A 20,662-nucleotide genomic window follows, 5' to 3' on the forward strand; every position below is an offset into this window, starting at 1 on the left:
CCTGGTGGCGCAGTGGTTGAGAGTCCACCTGCCAATGCAGGGGACACGGGTTCGTGCCCCGGTCTGGGAAGATCCCACATGCCGCAGAGCAGCTGGGCCCGTGAGCCATGGCCACTGAGCCTGCGCATCCGGAGCCTGTGCTCCGCAACGGGAGAGGCCACAACAGTGAGAGGCCCACGTACTGCAAAAAAAAAAAAAAAAAAAAATCTGTACAACCAAGATTACTCTACCCAGCAAGGATCTCATTCAGATTTGATGGAGAAATCAAAACCTTTATAGACAAGCAAAAGCTAAGAGAATTCAGCACCACCAAACCAGCTCTACAACAAATGCTAAAGGAACTTCTCTAAGTGGGAAACACAAGAGAAAAAAAGGACCTACAAAAACAAACCCAAAACAAGAAAATGGTCATAGGAACATATGTATCAATAATTACCTTAAATGTGAATGGATTAAATGCTCCAACCAAAAGACACAGGCTTGCTGAATGTATACAAAAACAAGACCCACATATATGCTGTCTACAAGAGACCCACTTCAGACCTAGAGACACATACAGGCTGAAAGTCCGGGAATGGAGAAAGATACTCCATGCAAATGGAAATCAAAAGAAAGCTGGAGTAGCAATACTCATATCAGCTAAAATAGATTTTAAAATAAAGAATGCTACAAAACACAAGGAAGGACACTATATAATGATCAAGGGATCAATCCAAGAAGAAGATATAACAGTTATAAATATATATGCACCCAACATAGGAGCACCTTAATACATAAGACAAATGGTAACAACTATAAAAGAGGAAATCGACAGTAACACAAAAATAGTGGGGGACTTTAACATCTCACTTACACCGAAGGACAGATCATCCAGACAGAAAATTAATAAGGAAACACAAGCTTTAAATGACACAATAGACCAGATAGATTTAATTGATATTTATAGGACTTTCCATCCAAAAACAGCAGATTACACTTTCTTCTCAAGTGCACATGGAACGTTCTCCAGATAGATCTCATCTTGGGTCACAAATCAAGCCTCAGTAAATTTAAGAAAACTGAAACTATATCAAGCATTTTTTCCGATCACAATGCTATGAGATTAGAAATCAGTTACAGGGAAAAAAACGTAAAAACCACAAACACATGGAGGTTAAACAATACATTACTAAATAACCAAGAGATCACTGAAGAAATCAAAGAGGAAATCAAAAAATACCTAGAGACAAATGACAATGAAAACATGACACTCCAAAACCTATGGGATGCAGCAAAAGCAGTTCTAAGAGGGAAGTTTATAGCAATACAATCCTACCTCAAGAAACAAGAAAAATCTCAAATAAATGATCTAACCTTACACCTAAAGAACTAGAGAAAGAACAAACAAAACCCAAAGTTAGTAGAAGGAAAGAAATCATAAAGATCAGAGTAGAAATAAATGAAATAGAAACAAAGAAAACAATAGCAAAGATCAATAAAACCTAAAAGCTGGTTCTTTGAGAAGATAAACAAAATTGATAAACCTTTAGCCAGACTCATCAAGAAAAACAGGGGAAAAAAAAAAGAGAAAAGGATGAATAATAAGAGAGAAAAGATGAGAGTATTAGAGAACTTATTCAGAAGGTCCAACATATGAAGAAGAGGCGCTCCCAAAAGCAGGAACAGAACAAAATAATGGAAAGCCTTTAACTGATGTAATAATTCAATAAAGTTCCTAAAACTGAAATGCATAATTGCCAGATTAAGAAGGTCCATCAAAGGCATACTACAACAAACAAAAACAGACACCAAGGGACATCACTGAAATTTTAAAAAGTGAAGACAAAGAGAAGATCCTATAAGCCTCCAGAGAGGAAAGAAAGGCCACGTACAAAGGAGCAAGAATCAGAATGCCCTTCAGACTTACCAACAAAAACAGTGGAAGCCTAAAGGTAGTGAAACAATGCCTTCAAAATTCTGAAGGAAAATTATTTCGAACCTAAAATTCTAGATCCAATCAATGTTTCAACAACTGTGAGGATAAAGACAGTTTTAGACAGAAAACTCTCAAAATAATTACCTCCTAGAATGAAGCAATTAGAAACATATTTCATTTTACAAACGGCAGTGCCATAATTGATACAGCCAAGAATCATAAATGTATGTTAAAACCACTGGGTAAGAGATTATTCAAAAACAGGATATTCCTGTGGTCTTAAAAAAATCACCTTACAGAAGAGGACTCTGGGAAGATGGTATAGTAGGAAGTACTAGGACTCTGTCTCCCTACCTAGACAACACTTGCACCGGCAGAATCTGTCTGATGTAACTATTTTGGAATACTGGAATCTACTGAAAGCTTGCAACTTCCAGGGGCAGATTTTGGAGGTTAATTGTGGTTAATTATGGTCAATTGCATTTCTTAGTATAGCAGCAGCTATCCATCCACCACCCTCAGTTACATGGCAGTTATCACCCAACTGTGTACATGTTCCTGGAGCAACACACATGCAGGTTGTGGGAGCCAAGTGGGAGAAAATAACCCTGTCTTCCAAACACTGGGGATCTGTGCTCTGATCACTGATTGCTGTTTCTGATCACATAGGTGGAGACAAAGAGGTAGACAGCCACAATTGTTACACCTCCTGTCACTGTTGCAAGTCCCTCCCCCTCTAGCTGAAGTGACTTCTGGGGGACTTAAAGAACCAGTGCCTTTTTATGTCCCCTTCATTTTCCTTTTTCCCCCGTTTGGGAGCCAGACACTAAACACTAGTACATTCAAAAACTACTGCATATACAGGGAAAAATTAGAAAGTGACTTAATATGCCCAGAGGAAGACTCAGGAAAAGACTTGAAGAGACCTAAAGTTTATACCTCAGGTTGACCTTCAACACAGAGACAGCCTACAACAGTCAAAAAAACAAAAATCACAATAAGAAAGCATCAAATTCTGGGAAGAAAGAGAATCTGATTTCCAGAGTTACCACATTATTAGAATCAAATGTCCAGTTTTCAACAAAAGATCACAAGGCATACAAAGCAAGAGGAAAATATGGCCATTTCAAAAAAAAAAACAAAAAACTTAAACCAACAGAAACTGTTCCTAAAAAATACCAGAAAGCAGATATTCTAGACAAAAATGTTAAAACAACTGTTTAAAAGTTACTCAAAGAACTAAAGGAAGATGGGGAGAAAGTCAAGAAAACAATGTCTAAATAAAATGGAAATATGAATAAAGAAATAGAAAACCTAAAAAGAAACCAAAAAGAAATTCTGCAGCTGAAAAGTACAATAACTGAAATGAAAAATTCACTAGGGGACTTAAAGGCAAACTTGAGCAAGCAGAAGAAAGAATCTGCAAACTTTAAGACAGAACATGTAAATTATCAAGTCTGAGAACAGAAAGAAAACAGATTGAAGAAAAGTGAACAGAGACTAAGGGAGCTGTGGGACACCATCAAGAAACCAAAATATGTATTGTGAGCTCTCAGAAGGAGAAGTGAGAAAATAACAGAAAATATTTGAAGAAATAATGGCTGAAAACTTCCCAAATTTGATGAAATACATGAATATAAACATAAAAGAAGCTTAACAAACACCAAGTGAGACAAACTCAAAGTGAGCAACATAGACATACTTTATAATCAAACTTTTAAATGTCAAAAGACAAGGAGAGAATCTTGAAAGCAGCAAGAGAAAAATGACTCATCACATACAAGAAAACCTCAGTAAGATTATAAGCAGATTTCTCATCAGAAACTTTGGAGGCCAGAAGGCTGTGGGCCAATATAGTCAAAGAGCTAAAATAAAAAGCTATCAACCAAGAATCCTATATCCAGCAAAGCTGTCCTTCAAAAGAGAGGGAGAAATTAACACATTCCCAGATAAACAAAGGCTGAGAGAGTACATTACCACTAGACTTCCCCTGCAAGTAATGCTCAAGGGAGTCCTTTCAAGGTGAAATGAAAGGACACAGACAGTAACTCGAACCCACACAGAGAAGTAAAGATTTCAATAATGGTAAATATATGGGTAATTACAAAAACTAGCATTATTGTAATAATGATTTATAACTTATTTTTTGTTTTCTACAAGATCTAAGAGACTAATACATTTAAAGAAAAGCAACAATCGTTAATCTAAAAACTAGTATCATTGTTACGTTGGTTTGTAACTCCAAATCTTGTTTTCACATAATTTAAGAGACTAATGCATTTAAAATAATTATTAGTGTACGCTTTGGGGCACACAATGTATTAAGGTGTAATTTTGTGACATCAGCGACCAAAAGAGGTAAGGACAGACCTGTAAAGGAGCAGAGTTTTGGTATGTTATTGAAGTTAAGCTAGTATAAACTCAAATTATGGTGTTATAACTTTAGCATTTGTTAAACATAATACCCATGGTAACCACTAAGAAAATTGCTATAGAAAATATACAAAAGGAAATGAGAAAGAAATTTAAACATCTCACTATAAAAACACAACTAAACACCAAAAAAAAAAAAACCCACAAAAATACAAAAGAAAAATAAAAGGTTTAATACAAGAGATAATTATAAACATTTATACACCTAATGACCATCAAAATATATGAAGCAAAAGCTGACAGAATTGAAGGGAGAAATAGACAGTTCCACAATAATAGTTGGAAACTTCAATAACCCACTCATAATAATGGATAGAACAATCAGACAGAGATAATCAAGGAAATAAAGGATTTAAACAACAATAGAGCAACTAGATCTAGCAGACATACACAGAACACTCCACCCAACAACAATATCATACACATTCTTCTCAAGTGCACATGGGATATTTTCCAAGACAGCACACATTAGGCCACAAATTAAGTCTCAATAGGTTTAAAAAGATACATGTCATACAAAGTACCTTCTCTGTCTGCAACAGGATGAAATTAAAAATCAACAACTGAAGGAAAACTGGAAGAAACTCTGGAAATTAAACAACACACTTTTAAACAACCAATGGATCAAAGAAGAAATCACAAGGAAAATTAGAAAATACTTAATGACAAATGAAAACAAACCACACCAAAACTCATGGGATGCAGTGAAATTAGAAATAAGGGGGAACATTACAGTTATAAACATTTCTGTTAAAAAACAAGAGGGAGCTCCCTGGCAGCCCAATGGTTAGGACTTGGCACTTTCATTTCCATGGCCTGGGTTCAATCCCTAGTCAGGGAACTAAGATACTGCAAGCCACATGGTGTGGCCAAAACAAAGAAAAAAGAAAGAAAGAAAGATTTCAAATCAACAACATAACTTTAAAACTTAAGGAACAAGAAAAAGAAGAGCAAACTTAACCCAAAGCTACCAGAAGGAAGGAAACAATAAAGACTAGAGCAGAGAGAAATGGAATAGAAAATAGAAAAACAATAGAGAAAAACATCAATGAAACCAAAGTTATTTCTTTGAAATGATCAACAAAATTGACATCCTTTACTAGACAGACTATGAAAAAAAGAAGACTCAAATTACTAAAATCAGAAATGAAAGTGGGCACATCACTACTTATTCTACAGAAAGGAAAAGGATTGTAAGAGAGTACTATGAACTGTATGCCAACGAATTGGATAACCTAGATGAAATGGATAAAGTCCTAGAAACAAAAACATACCAAAACTAAATCACAAAGAAACAGAAAATCTGAATAGACCTATAACTGGTAAGGAGCACAGTAATCAAAAATCTCCCAATAAAGAAAAGCCCTGGATCTGATGGCTTCCCTGGTGAATTCTACCAAACAATTAAAGAAGAACTAGTATCAATTCTTCTCAAACTTTTCCAAAAAATTGAAGAGAACACTTCCTAACTCATTCTATGAGGCCACATTTATTCTGATACCAAAGACAAAGACATTATAAGAAAAGAAAGCTAAAGACTAATATTCCTTATTAACATCCTCAGCAAAAAACTAGCAAACAGAATTCAGCAGCATATTAAAAGGCTTATACACCATCAACAACTGGGATGCAAGGATTCCACTGGATTCCTAGAATGCAAAGATGATTCAACATACATAAATCAATGTAATACACCACATTATCAGAATGAAGGGAAAAAACACTCACATGATCATCTCAATTATTACAGAAAAAGCATTTGATAAAATTCAACACACTTTCATGATAAAAACACTCAACAAGGGCTTCCCTGGTGGCGCAGTGGTTAAGAATACACCTGCCAATGCAGGGGACATGGGTTCAAGCCCTGGGCTGGGAAGATTCCACATGCCGCGGAGCAACTAAGCCCATGCGCCAGAACTACGAGGCTGCGCTCTAGAGCCCACAAGCCACAACTACTGAAGTCCGCATGCCTAGAGCCCGTGCTCCGCAACAAGAGGAGCCACCTCAATGAGAAGCCCGCACACTGCCACGAAGAGTAGTCCCCGCTCACCGCAACTAGAGAAAGCCCATGAGCAGCAACAAAGATCCCACGCAGTCAAAAATAAATAAATAAAATTTCAAAAAAAAGGTCATATACGAAAACCCCACAGCAAACATCATACTCAATGATGAGAGACTAAAAGCTTTCCTCTAAGATCAGAAATACAGCAAGGATGTCCATTTTTACAATTTCTATTCAAAATAGACGTTCTAGCCAGAGTGATTAGGTAAGAAAAAAATGTAAAAGACATCCAAATGGAAAAGGAAGAAATACAATTATCTCTGCAGGTGATATGATCTTAAGTGTAAAAATCTCTAAAGTTTCTACACACACCAAAACACAAAAATAAAAACATAAACTGTTAGAGCTAATAAATGAATTCAGCAAAGTGGCAGGATAGAAAGTCAACACACAAAAATCAGTTGCATTTTTATACACTAACAATGAACAATCTGAAAAGGAAATTACAAAAACAATTCCATTTACAGCGGCATCAAAAAGAATAAAATACATAGGAATTAACTTAACCAAGGAGGTGAAAGACTTGTACAATGAAAACTATAAAACACTGCTGACAGAAATTAAAGACATAAATAAATGGAAACACATGCCATGTTCATGGATTGGAAGACTGAATATTGTGAAAATATCAATACTGCCCAAAATGACCTACAAATTCAATGCAATCCTTATCAAAATCTCAAGGACATTTTTTGCAAAAATAGGAAAAACCTATCCTAAAATTCATATGGAATCTCAAGGGATCCTGAATAGCCAAAAAACATCTTGAAAAAGAACAAAATGGAGGACTCACGCTTCTGATTTCAAGACCTGCTACAAAGCTACCATAATCAAAACCATACGGTATTGGCATAAAGACAGACATAAAGACCAGTGGGATACAGTAGAGATCCCAGAAATAAACCCTTGCATTTTTGGTCAAATGATATTTGACAAGGGTGTCAAGACCATTTAATGGGGAAAGGACACGTTTTTTTCAACAAATGGTGATGGGAAAACTGGATCTCCACATGCAAACAAATGAAGTTGGATACTTACCTAAGACCATATACAAAAATTTAACTCAAATGGATCAAAGACCTAACGTAAGACCTAAAACAATAAAACGCTTAGAAGAAAACATAGAACAAAAGCTTCACAACATTGGATTTGGCAAAAATTTCTTGGCTATGCCATCAAAAGCACAGGTAACAAAGGAAAAAAAATAGACAAATTGGACTTCTTAAAAATTAAAAAAAGTTTGCACGTTAAAAGACTCTATCAGGGCTTCCCTGGTGGCGCAGTGGTTGAGAGTCCGCCTGCCGATGCAGGGGACATGGGTTCGTGCCCCGGTCTGGGAAGATCCCACATGCCGCAGAGCGGTTGGGCCCGTGAGCCATGGCCGCTGAGCCTGCGTGTCCAGAGCCTGTGCTCCGCAACGGGAGAGGCCACAACAGTGAGAGGCCCGCATACCGCAAAAAAAAAAAAAAGGCAATCCAAAGAATAGGAGAATATACTTGCAAATCATATATCTGATAAGGGATTAATATCCAGAATATATAGAGAACTCCTAAAACTCAACAACAAAAAACAACCCAGTTCAGGGACTTCCCTGGTGGTCCAGTGGTTAAGACTCCACCTTCCAATGCAAGGGACACGTGTTTGATCCCTGGTCAGGGAACTAAGATCCCACATGCCCAAGGAAACTAAGCCCGTGCTCTGCAACTACTAAGCCCGTGTGCGCCACAACTAGAGAGAAGCTTGTGCACCACAGTGAACAGCCCACATGACGTGACAAAAAAAAAAAAGATCTCGTGTGCCGCAACTAAGACCCAACACAGCCAAAAATAAATAAACAAATAAATAAATAAATATTTTTTAAAAAACATAAATCCAATTCAAAAATGGGTAAAGGACTTGAAGAGACTTCTCTCCAAAGAAACATACGAATGGCCAATAAGCACAACATCAATATCCTCAAATTACTTACCATTAGGGAAATACAAATCAGAACTAAAATGAGAAGCCACTCCACAGTAATTAGGATGACTACTATCAAAAACACAGAAAACTGGGCTTCCCTGGTGGCGCAGTGGTTGAGAGTCCGCCTGCCGATGCACGGGGACACGGGTTCGTGCCCAGGTCTGGGAAGATCCCACATGCCGTGGAGCGGCTGGGCCCGTGAGCCATGGCCGCTGAGCCTGAGCGTCCGGAGCCTGTGCTCCGCAACAGGAGAGGCCACAACAGTGAGAGGCCCGCGTATCGCAAAAAAAAAAAAAAAAAAAAACAGAAAACAAGTGTTGGTAAGGATGTGGAGAAATTAGAACTCTTCAGGTGCTGTTGGTGGGAATGTAAACTGGTACAGCTACTGTGGAAAACAGTAATGGTGGTTCCTCAAAAAATTCAAAATAGAATTGTCATATAATCCAACAATTCCACTTCTGGGTATATACCCAAAAGAACTGAATGCAGGATCTGAAAGAGATATTTGTACACCCATGTTCTTAACAGCATTATTCAGAGTAGCTATAACTTGGAAAAAACTCCAAGTGTGCATTGATGGATGAATGGATAAGCAATATATGATATATACATACAATATTATTCAACCTTAAAAAGCAATATGCTACAAAGTGAATAAACCTTGAGGATGAAATAAGTCAGTCACAAAATGACAAATACTGTATGACTCCACTTATATGAGGTACTTACAGTAGTCAAAATCATAGACCGAAAGTACAATGGTGGTTGATGGGGGCTGAGGGAGGGGAAAATGAGTTATTGTTTAAAGGGTATAGAGGTTCAGTTTTACAAGGTGAAAAAAGTTCTGGAGATAGATGGCAGTGATAGTTGCACAGCATTATGAATGTACTTAATACCAAACTGTACATTCTTAAATGGATAAGATGGTAAATTTTAGGACTTCCCTGGTGGCACAGTGGTTAAGAATCCGCCTGCCAATGCAGGGGACACAGGTTCGATCCCTGGTCTGAGAAGATCCCACGTGCCGCAGAGCAACAAAGCCTGTGCACCACAACTACTGAGCCCACATGCCACAACTACGCACCTAGAGCCCGTGCTCCACAACAAGAGAATCCACCGTAATGAGAATCCCGCTCACAGCAATGAAGAGTAGCCCCCCACCTCAGGCTTCCCTGGTGGCGCAGTGGTTAAGAATCCGCCTGCCAATTCAGGGGACATGGGTTCGAGCCCTGGTCCAGGAAGATCCCACATGCCGCGCAGCAACTAAGCTTGTTTACCACAACTACCGAGCTTGCACCCTAGAGCCCACAAGCCACAACTACTGAAGGCCGCGTACCTAGCACCCGTGCTCCACAACAAGAGAAGCCACTGCAATGAGAAGCCCACGCACCGCATGCAAGAGTAGCCCCCGCTCACTGCAACTATAGAAAGCCCCCGTGCAGCAACAAAGACCCAACTCAGCCAAAAATAAATAAATAATTTTTTAAAAAGATGGTAAATTTTGTTATATATATTTTACCACAACAAAAAAAACTGGAAAGTCACCTCACAGATTACATGTTAATTACAAAAGGGAACAGGGATTTTTACAATGAAGAAATATGGTGGACACCATCATAACTAGGTGTTCAAATTAAACTTCACCAATAACAGGACAAATGGACATTAGGTGCTTCTTGGTGTGATGCAGTTAGAAGTATACGATACTACGAATGTAGTATTTTTGACAAAGATGGTTAACTTCAATCTAATAATGATGAAATTGTCAAACAAACCCAGGTTATAGGAACTTTTACAAGACAACTGACTTGGAGTCTTTAAAAATGTCAATGAAAGATAAATGCTATGAAAGACAAAAAAAGAGTAGGGTGACTGTTCTACATTAAGGAGACTAAATACACTTGAGAACCAAGCGTAATAAATGACTCTTGACTGGATCATTAATTAAAACATACACAGTTATAGGGAATTCCCTCAGTCCAGTGGTTAGGACTCAGCACTTTCACTGCTGAATTCAATCCCTGATCGGGGAACTAAGATCCTGCAAGCTGCACAGCGTGGCCAAAAACAAAAACAAACAAAAAAACCATACACAGTTATAAAGGACATTACTGGGTCAAGTGCAGAAATGTAAAAAAAAAATATATATATATATATACACATATATATATATACATATATATATATATTAGATACTGTACGCCTATATATTAGATATATGAACGTTAAATTTGGGGAATCTATAATGGTAAGTGGAAAAATATTTACCTCCCATGCACGCTTTCTCAGGATGCCACTGGAGAATATTCTCCACCAAAATGAGGGAATAAACCAATAATGGGGAAAACATGGGAAATAATTTCTCCATAGCAGAGTAGAAATAAAGAGAAGCCCCAGAATGACAGTGAAGAGTAAGCCAGGACAACAGCTATGTACTGGAAGTAGAAGGCAGACAATTTATAGGTTGGAGCCAGTCAGAAGACTCTAAGATTTTACAGAAGATAAAAATTAATAGAATAGCTGATCATCTCAACATTCTCAGAGATTTAGAAAATGATGAAGAGTAAGGTTGAATAAATGACAGATCGGTACAGAGAAAACTAAGCAAAAAAAAAAAAATCAAGACCATTATTAACTCCAAGGAAAGAGTTGTACAGGAAAGAAATCATGGGATTTTATGCAACCAAATTGTGTATAGCAGTTACACATTCATAAAACTGTAAAGACTGAATATTGATAGAACAAAAGTTACAACATAACTTGACTGGGTAGTTGATAGTGGGAGATGGGAAAGGCAAAGGTGAACAGTGAGGGTAAGGAGAGGAAAGAGAACCAAATCCTCATCTTCCACAGTAGGAATCCAATTAATACCTAAAAATGAAAAATCAAGATGTAGGAAGACCAGTTTTTTATTTACAGACAAAGGGGTGTAAGAAATATATCAGCTAAAATAAATGAAAGTGGGAAGGGGCTAAGGACTGCTGTTTTATTGTAACAAACTTTGTGGAACAATATGACTTTTATTTTTTTAATAAATTTATTTATTTATTTATTTTTGGCTGTGTTGGTTCTTCGCTGCTGCCCGCAGGCTTTCTCTAGTTGAGGCGAGCGGGGGCTATTCTTCGTTGCGGTGAGCGGTCTTCTCATTGCGGTGGCTTCTCTTGTTGCAGAGCATGGGCTCTAGGTGCGAGGGCTTCAGTAGCTCTGGCACGCGGGCTCAGTAGCTGTGGCTCATGGGCTCTAGAGCACAGGCTCAGCAGTTGTGGCACACGGGTTTAGTTGCTCCACGGCATGTGGGATCTCCCCGGACCAGGGATCGAACCCGTGTCCCCTGAATTGGCAGGCAGACTGTTAACCACTGCACCACCAGGGAAGTCCCAATATGACTTTTAAACTATGTACACATATCACTTTGATGAAAATAAAAATGTAAACAGTTCATCCTATAATGTTAAGTGAAGAAGCCAAAGATGAAGAATGGTGTGTAAAGTAAGTATAATTTGTATTAAAAAGTTGGCAGAGTGGGAAGAGAATACATGAGCATCTGTTTGAATATGAATAAAATCTTTGGTAATTATTAAGAAATAATTAACTTGAAATTTAAATTAACATGTCTGATAATTACTATTAAGAAATTATAATAAGAAATAAATAACACTGCTTGACTCTGGTAAGGGGAACTGAGTGGCTGCAAGACAGTTAGGACAGAGTCTGTCACTGTATACGCTTTTGTACATTTAAAATTTTGAACTATGTGAACATATTACTTATGTATTAGCATAACTAAAGATTTTAAATAAGTTTAATAAAAGGCTTTACCCATTAGTTTCATGCTACTCTGACTCATCTCATATCTGCCTGAGCATTTAAGTAGACAAATGGCATGTCATTCACTCATTTATTAATATGTGTTACTGTGTAACTGACTCTGTCGTCTCCTCAATGAATAGCTGGAAGTTTTCAACAGGAGTATCAGATAAAATATTTTCATATTAAGTGTAAAGCTGGACTAGAAAAATCCTAAGGTACATTCAAAAACTAAAAGTTCTCTTCAGTACTCGGATTTTTATAAAATGGAATCAAAGGGAAATTAAACAGCTTGCCTTGTCAGGCCCAGGTACTACTAAATGCTGAAGCACAAAACACAACCCAGCTATCTGTCATCTTGATGCCAATTTACTGATATAACACCTAGTAAACTTAAAAACTAATCAAGCTCCTATCAACCTACTAACCCCCCAACATGTGTGCCAACTTATATGACTTAAGGACAGATTTGAGCAGTCTACAAAAACTGAGGGTAATTTTTAGGAACTCCATTAATGAGTGCACTCTCTATTTCTACCATAAGAGATAGCCAAATATTCATAAATGAAACCTTATACTTCTTGGAAAAAATTCTCTAAAACTGAGTCTGCTTTTCAAACTTAACTCCATGAATTCATTCAGAATTTTCAAACTTCACGTTACCATTTCCAAAAATGAAAATCATTATACAAGCTTATTCTGTCTGGGATGACCACTCTGCCACGCAATTTCAATTCCTGATGTCATGTGATGGTAAACACTACTGTGGTTCCTTATATAAAGGAGGGTGAGTGCAGCATGCTGAAAGGATGGAATAAGCCTAAATCCCAAATAACATCATTGGAAGGCCGAACCAATTGGGACCACCAACCTTTGGGTAAGGCATTAACATCCCTTGTTGTTGAAGTCTCTTTTCACTTGCTTCCTTAAACATCCTGAGACTAGAGGCTAAATGGCTTTATGGTAGCGTGAGTAAATAACAAACTGGTAAGAGAACTGGGTATCATTAGAGCATACACAGTAAGATTGACTTGTTGAACTCATAAAAACCCATGCCCTATCAATCAGATTCATACTCTTTGTGTAAGTGAAGTGGCCTTATGACACTACTTGTCATAGTTTCCTCTATTTAACATCATCTCACACAGTCCATTAGATCCAAGTAAAGTAGTGAATACTCACTAAATTTTAAAATTAGTGAAACAAACAAAAAACGAGTTAAGCAATAATCTGTTAAAGTGGAAGATCAATGAAGGCTTCCTTTAAAAATGTTACTCACGGGCTTCCCTGGTGGCGCAGTGGTTGAGAGTCCGCCTGCCGATGCAGGGGACACGGGTTCGTGCCCCGGTCCGGGAATATCCCACATGTCGCGGAGCGGCTAGGCCCATGAGCCATGGCCGCTGAGCCTGCGCGTCCGGAGCCTGTGCTCCGCAACGGGAGAGGCCACAACAGTGAGAGGCCCGCGTACCGCAAAATAAATAAATAAATAAAATAAAATAAATAAAAATGTTACTCACCTCAATAGTTAAATTTTTTTTGGCCAGTGAGTGTTTGGTGTTCATTTACTTCTTCACAATCTTATTGTTTTAAGGGCTTGGAAAGACGCTTGATGTGTATCTGCTGTTATTATTAATCTTTAAGAACATGTTAGAAATGATATAAAAACCTTTTTCTGAATTGTAAAAAGACTCCTCCAACTAGAAATACTAAATTCCAATGTATTATTCCAATAACTTTTATTTTAATTTACTTCTTTTCTAAACCAAGACTTTTAGGATATTAGCTATCAAAAAAAAAATTTTTTTTTAAGAAAAAAACCACTAGCCCCAGACCTGTTAAACCAGTCTGTGTGACAGGTAAAAAAGTTTCCTAGAGCTTCCCTGGTGGCACAGTGGTTAAGAATCCACCTGCCAATGCAGGAGACACGGGTTCGAGCCCTGGTCCAGGAGGATCCCACATACCGCGGAGCAGCTAAGCCCGTGTGCCACAACTACCAAGCCTGTGCTCTAGAGCCCATGAGCCACAACTACTGAGCCCATGTGCCGCAACTACTGAAGCCCACGCGCCTAGAGCCCGTGCCCTGCAACAAGAGAAGCCACTGCAATGAGAAGCCCACACACCACAACGAAGCGTAGCCCCGACTCGCCGCAACTAGAGAAAGCCTGCGCGCAGCAAGGAAGACCCAACGCAGCCAAAAATAAATAATTTTTTTAAAAAAGTTTCCTAGTCATTGACTGAAAAGGAAATAGAATGTTACGCAGTGATCTACACCTGAACCATGTCCACAGCACTTTGAAAAGGTAAGGATCTGATGAGAGAGTTTTAAGGCTGGCTTTCGCAATGCCAGTTCTTTGACATAATCTAGTCATCTGAACTATAAGATCATTAAGCCAAATGTCACAATTTCTCAGTATTTCTTCAAACTTTAAAAATAATTAAATCTTATGCTAGATGTATTTCTATTCTGCACTGGTAATTCAAAACAAAACTTCTACAACATGTAAACACAAGGGACTTCATAAATTCTTTGCCTTTGACATCTTTCATATGCCATTTTCCAATGTTTGGTAATTTTTTTGGAGTCACAAGAGTCCTCCTGTTATTGGAAATGAGGAAACCGAGGCAGGAGAAGAGAGTTGCTATTTTGTAGTAAGCAGGCATCCTGCTCTATTAGACCACAGTGCTTTTTTAAAAGTGCCTATCAAGGGGCTTCCCTGAGCTTCCCTGGTGGCGCAGTGGTTGAGAGTCTGCCTGCCGATGCAGGGGACACGGGTTCGTGCCCCGGCCCGGCAAGATCCCACATGCCGCGGAGCGGCTGGGCATGTAAGCCATGGCCGCCGAGCCTGCGTGTCCAGAGCCTGTGTTCCGCAATGGGAGAGGCCACAACAGTGAGAGGCCCGCGTACCACACACACACAAAAAAAGTGCCTATCAAATAGGCAGCACAGAAAGCCTTCTCCTCACAGACATCCAAGGCATCCCCACCAAGAAGCAAGAGACAAAGCAGAGAATTCCTACCCCCCCACCCCCCAGGAAGAAGAAAGCATGTAACCAAAGCATGCTTCTCAATCTGCACTGTGGACTGGGAGAAAAAAAAAGAATGAAAACAGAGTCAAGGGGGACCAACTTCTGAGACTCAAGACTAGGCTATTAGGTTTGTTTCACACGTTGGGAAATTACTGAAACACTGCTTAAGGAGAAATGGAATCAGGAATTCCTGGGGTCTTTTGATTTCAATCTTAAACCCCCAAACAAAAACACCTAAAGTTAAAGTATTTCGGCAACCTGAGCAGTTTTTAGCTTATTCTTACTTGTTTCTATAAAACCCACAAGGCCTACTTGGAGTCCCTGATATTTAGAGCTGATTCCAAGTGTCGGCTAGCGGCCACCTTCCCGCGTCCAAATCCAAAAATAATGTTGGCGCTGACCCGGGCAAGACCTTCAGGCACGTTTTCCTCTGGAATCATTAGCCTCACACCACCTTGCGACGTCCTATCTCCGATAGCTTCCCTTGGTAAGTATGGCAAAGGTGAGGGATAGAGTTAAGAGCAGGCATGTACCTTTACTACGTCCCACACAGAAAACATAATAAAACCCTGGGAGCAGGAACTGGCAAGGGACACCTCGTCCGGCCCTGGCTCCCACCACGATACAAAGACACAGCGAGAGCAACAGAAGCCCGGGTCTCTGCACCCCACACCTCACTCTGCAAAAGAGGCAGAGTTCCAGCGCAACTGAACCCAACCCTCAACATCCCCTTCCCACGTGGGTCCTTCTCCCTTTCCCGAGCGCAGGGTCCCATTAGAGACAGGGGTCTGGAAGGGATCAGACCACGCCGGGGCTGGGGCGGGAGGATGAGGGGACCCGCTCCAGGCAGTCTCACCAGCCCCTTCCTAGAGGCCCTGGGCTGTACACCTCCCAGTTCCGGGGTCTGAGTTCCCACGCCCGGAGACCCCAGGCCCCCCAGGTCTCCCCAGAGGGGAACTCGAGGCCCCAGAACTGCGGGGAGGGCTGGGCTGCCAAGCACCGGGTCCAGACGGGATGGAGTCCGGGCCGCGTGCAGCGGAAGATGGGAGGCGGCCCCTCGCAGCCGCCGCCCCTCCCCGGGGCCCAGCCTCTCCCGGTCCCGGATCGCAGGCTCCGGGGCGGCCCTCCCCTCACCTCAAGGCGGCGGCGGCGTCCGAGGTCCGGCGGTACCCGGAGCCCCTGCGCGGAGGCGGTGCTGGGCGGGAGGAGACGCCGGCAGCCCCGGCGATGGCTGACAGCCGCTTAGCACCAGGCCGGCCCGGCACACGGGGGAGGGGCGGGGCTTCACGGCGCCGGCCCCGCCCCGCCCCCGCTCCCACCTCAGCCGGCGAGCCCCGTGAGGTGACTACGTCCGGGGTTACTCGAGGCCGTTCACCTCCGACCCCGCTCCCGGCGGCGGCGCGGTCCGGGTGGCAGCCAGGAGAGGCGCGGGCCGGGAGGGCCCGGCGACAGCCAATGGGAGACAGGCGCGGGGCGGGGCGACGTGAGGCGATGCAGATGGTCCGAGCGCCGCTCTGCCATTCGGGGCCCAGCGGCTAGAGGGCGGGCGGGTCCCGGGTGGCCGCGGGCCCTTTCTCCGGGGGCGGTGTGCGGCCGGCCGGGCGCCTCCCCCTCCCGGCAGATGGGGGAATGGGGGACTGGCCCCACACGCCCCTCCCACCCCTGAGAGACGCGGGGGTCTGCCGGCTCGCTGCGCGGGAACGGAGCCCGGAAGGGATCAGGACTGACTGGGGCTGGCGGTGTGCGTGAACACCTCACCGTGTTCAATCCCAGCGCCCCGAAGAGGTGGGTATCGCATCCGTGAATTGCCCGGGATCACACAGCGTGGTTTCCAAGTTAGTGCAGGCAAATTAACGCCTGTTCTGAGACAACATAACCGGCCTCGCTGGGCTTGCCCGCCCCAAAGGAGTCTGAGGGGCTGGATCCTGAAGCATTGAGGGGAAGCCTCGATGAAGGAAGCTCTGTAAGAAGAGCAGGGTGCCGAAGGACAGGCTCCTGTGCCTGCCCCGAGCCCGGAAAGTGATGGCAGTCGACTCCTGACTTCTCCGAAAGGAGCGTGCCTCCCCACCTCCACGGTGGTTACACCAGGCCTTTGAGAAGCAGCCAACCAATTTTTCTAGCTTTGCCAGTTATTTTATAGCAGGACTTTCATGGTGGCTGTGTGTTGAAAATTAATAGTAACTGGAAAGAGTCCCAACATATAATACAACTATAGGGCAGGAGAGAAAGAAAATTAGAGAAAATTGCACTTCAGAAGAATGGGTGAGTTTAACTCCTTCCAACCCTGCCCAGAGTACTTTTCTGATCCTTGCACAAGCTTGTGCTAAAGGTCCAGAGGCGCAGAGGATGACAGTTTGGTGCCAGAAGAAGTTCTGTGCCAGAGGGCAAAAAGTGAATAGGGCATAGACACCCCACCTGAGGTCAGAAGCTCTTGGGTGGAAGCAGAAGCAGGAGGACGGAAAGGGCGGTCAACAGGAAAGAGTGTTCATCTAGGAGCCCTCGTCATACCACTAGGTGCTGGCTCCTCCAAGAGTTTACCAACCTACTTTAAAATAATAGAGACTGGAAACAGAAATTTAGAAAGAAAATGTGAACTTTACAGAGAAGGGACCCATGTTTCACAATAACTGTCATTAGGTACATCTGTCAGTTGAACAAAGAGCGGAAAATCAAGATGTAAAGATAACTGAGCAAAACCTCAAGGTTTAACAAGATGTTTGACTTGACTGACTCGCGGAAAAAAAAAAAAGTCCTGGGAAGAGGGAAGCTTTGCCTCTCCCTGATAGTGCTCTATGAAAGAAGTGACTTTGTAAAGAACCAGAAATCTTGAGGTTGCCTGTTTTATTTTTCAGCTACCTTTCCTAGTTCTTATTACTTATAATAGGTTCTTTCTTAGCGGTGTTGCTGTTTATCGGCCTCAGGAGCACTGCAAAACCAGGGAGTGGTGCTCAAAAACTGTCCTTATGGGAAACTTCAGCAAGCCCTTACATGGCCTGCTTTTTGACCTCACTGAACTTTTGAAGTAACTGAGCTCTCTAAAGAACTAGCCAAGGAAAGGCCTAATGAATGAGCTGCCGTGAAAGAAAATGAAGAATGAGTTAGGATACACCACTTACATATGATATAATAATCTAATTATTGTTATCAAACGGTAAGACAATTGGGCAGAGAGGTGTGTCTCTAAGACAGTACACCTGGAATTTTAACACCTCCTAAGTGTTGTGCTGTTTGGTGCATGCCACAACCTGCCTATCTCTACTACAGGCTCTTTAGAGCTGTTTCATGGGTACTTGCCACACAAGCTTATGTCTGTAAAAAGTGGAGGAGGAAAGCTAAAGGGTGGAGAGAACTTTATACAAGACTAACAGGTGTGACAGAAGGGAGTGAGTGGCACATTTCGAGATGCTGAAACTAGAGGCTGTAATGGGCTGAATTGTGTTCTAGGCTGAATTGTGTTCTAAAATTTCTATGTCCAAGTCCCAACCCCCAGCACCTCAGAATGTGAGTATATTTGGAGATAGGCTCTTTCTTTAAAGAGGAAATTGAATTAAAATGAGGTCATTAGGTGGGCCCTAATTCCAAATGACTGGTGTCCTTATAAGAAGAGGAGATTAGGACACAGACACACATACAGGGAAGACCATCTGTGAATCACAGTTGATGAAGCACTTACCAGAATGTGGCTGTTTTGCTGGAGAAGATGGCCATCTACAAGCCAAAGAGAGAAGCCTGAGAAGAAACCAACTCTGCTGACACAATCTTGGACTTACAGCCTCTAGAATTGTGAAGAAATTAACTTCTATTGTTTAAGCCATCCAGTCTGTAATACTCTATTACGGCAGCCCTAGAAAACTAATAAAAGTTCCCAAATATCAAATGGCCTTCAGGTTTTTCAAGAAGGTTAGATAAAGTTATCAGGGATAACTTTTTTCCTAAGAATTCTAGCTACCTTCCAACCTTAAAGATGGTCTGTCAGGACTTCCCTGGTGGTCCAGTGGGTAAGACTCAGCATTCCCAATGCAGGGGGCCCAGGTTCTATCCCTGGTCGGGGAACAAGATCCCACATGCATGCCACAACTAAGAGTCTGCATGCCACAACTAAAAGATCCCGCACGCCGCAACTAAGACCTGGCACACCCAAAATAAATAAATTAATTAATTTAAAAAAAAAAAGATGGTCTCTCACCCTACTACAGGGAAAATAAGAAAAGCCTGAGGGCATCCCTGTCATTAAGATGATCCCAATCTAGTTGGGAAGACAAAACTAAACACCAAAACAGAGCGTCTAGATCTTATTCCTTAAATGATAACCATGTAAGTTTTATAAGAGCCATAGATAGGAGAGAATAAATTCTCAAATCTGAGTAAGCCCAGAAATACATAACGGTATGTGTGTCATTGTCTGGGACATTTTAGCACTTCATTGTCAATTCTACTTTAGTTTATGGTAGTGTTTCTCACAGTATGTTCCACAGACCATCTTGAAACAGAATCAGTAGGTGCTTGTTAAAAATACAGATTCCCAGCCCCACTGTAGACTTTTTTTTAAAGCAGTAATTATTCACCCTGGAGTTAAGAACAACAGTTTAGGATTTATCATTATTGTCCCCCTCTTTGCTACCACATGTCTCTGATAAACAGCAATGTGTCCTACACACCTGTACTTCCTGGACAGGAAAGTCTGTCAGGTCAGGCCAAAGTTGAACCAAAGGAGGAAAGAAAGTGCCCGAATAGAAAAATGGACCCATGAAGAGCACCCTGTCCTGGTGGCTCTCTCGCCATGGTTCCAAATTCCTTAAGTGGCAATGTCAGTGATGGACCTTTAGGACAGAGGATAGGGGATACACTGGGATGTTATTTCCCACTGGTCCCCAATATAGAACATATACTCTTATCCGGCTTCCAGCTCTTGCCATGCTTACTCTTACCTTTGCTTATGCTGGCAAACTTATCCTTCCCCCTTCCTAATTTTCTGAATTTTTCTAGTCCTTAGGAGCCCATTTTCTCTAAGAAGATCTCTTTTACATGTCCAGCTCCTACTGATTTATCCTTCCTCTGAATTCCTCTAGCGATCTGGTCACCACCACGTGGTTCAGCATTAGGCTAAAATTTTTTGTGTCTATGTTGGTTTTAGTTCTCCAGCTGAATTTTAATCTTAAAGGCAGAGAGCATGTCTTATAGTTTGGTTCTCCCCCTCCATAGCTAGGTAGAGATATTCGTACGGGCTTCATTGACTAAAATAAAGGCTGGCTCTGTACCTGAGAGGCCACTTGCTCCTGATGTCTGCTTGTCCGTCTTCAGGTCACTTCTGGGAGGCAAAACCGCCAGTAAGATACTTAGCTGCTTTACAGACGGACAGATTTCATCAAGAAAGTCAGTGCCCTGAGCAGAATTGAGGCTCCAGTTGCAAGACAGAAGAAAAAGAAGACACTAAGGCCTTATCAGAACACTATG

General features: G+C 41.5%; 1 protein-coding gene across 4 annotated transcripts in view; it reads right to left on the reverse strand.

Annotated features, from left to right (window-relative positions):
• The window catches only part of ACACA (acetyl-CoA carboxylase alpha), a 172,399-nt gene extending 155,922 nt beyond the window's left edge, over positions 1–16,477 (reverse strand). For 2 of the 4 annotated variants that reach the window (XM_060135649.1, XM_060135648.1), the window contains exon 1: positions 16,343–16,415. The gene's annotated coding sequence lies outside the window, so the exon portion shown is untranslated. Of the gene's footprint in view, positions 1–16,342 lie in introns of all 4 variants that reach the window. The other 2 variants (XM_060135650.1, XM_060135647.1) reach the window with 2 other exon arrangements.
• Positions 16,478–20,662: the final 4,185 nt, after the last annotated feature.

Source organism: Lagenorhynchus albirostris, chromosome 20 (genome assembly GCF_949774975.1).
Source record: "Lagenorhynchus albirostris chromosome 20, mLagAlb1.1, whole genome shotgun sequence".
In the NCBI taxonomy this organism is placed as follows: Eukaryota; Metazoa; Chordata; class Mammalia; order Artiodactyla; family Delphinidae; genus Lagenorhynchus; species Lagenorhynchus albirostris.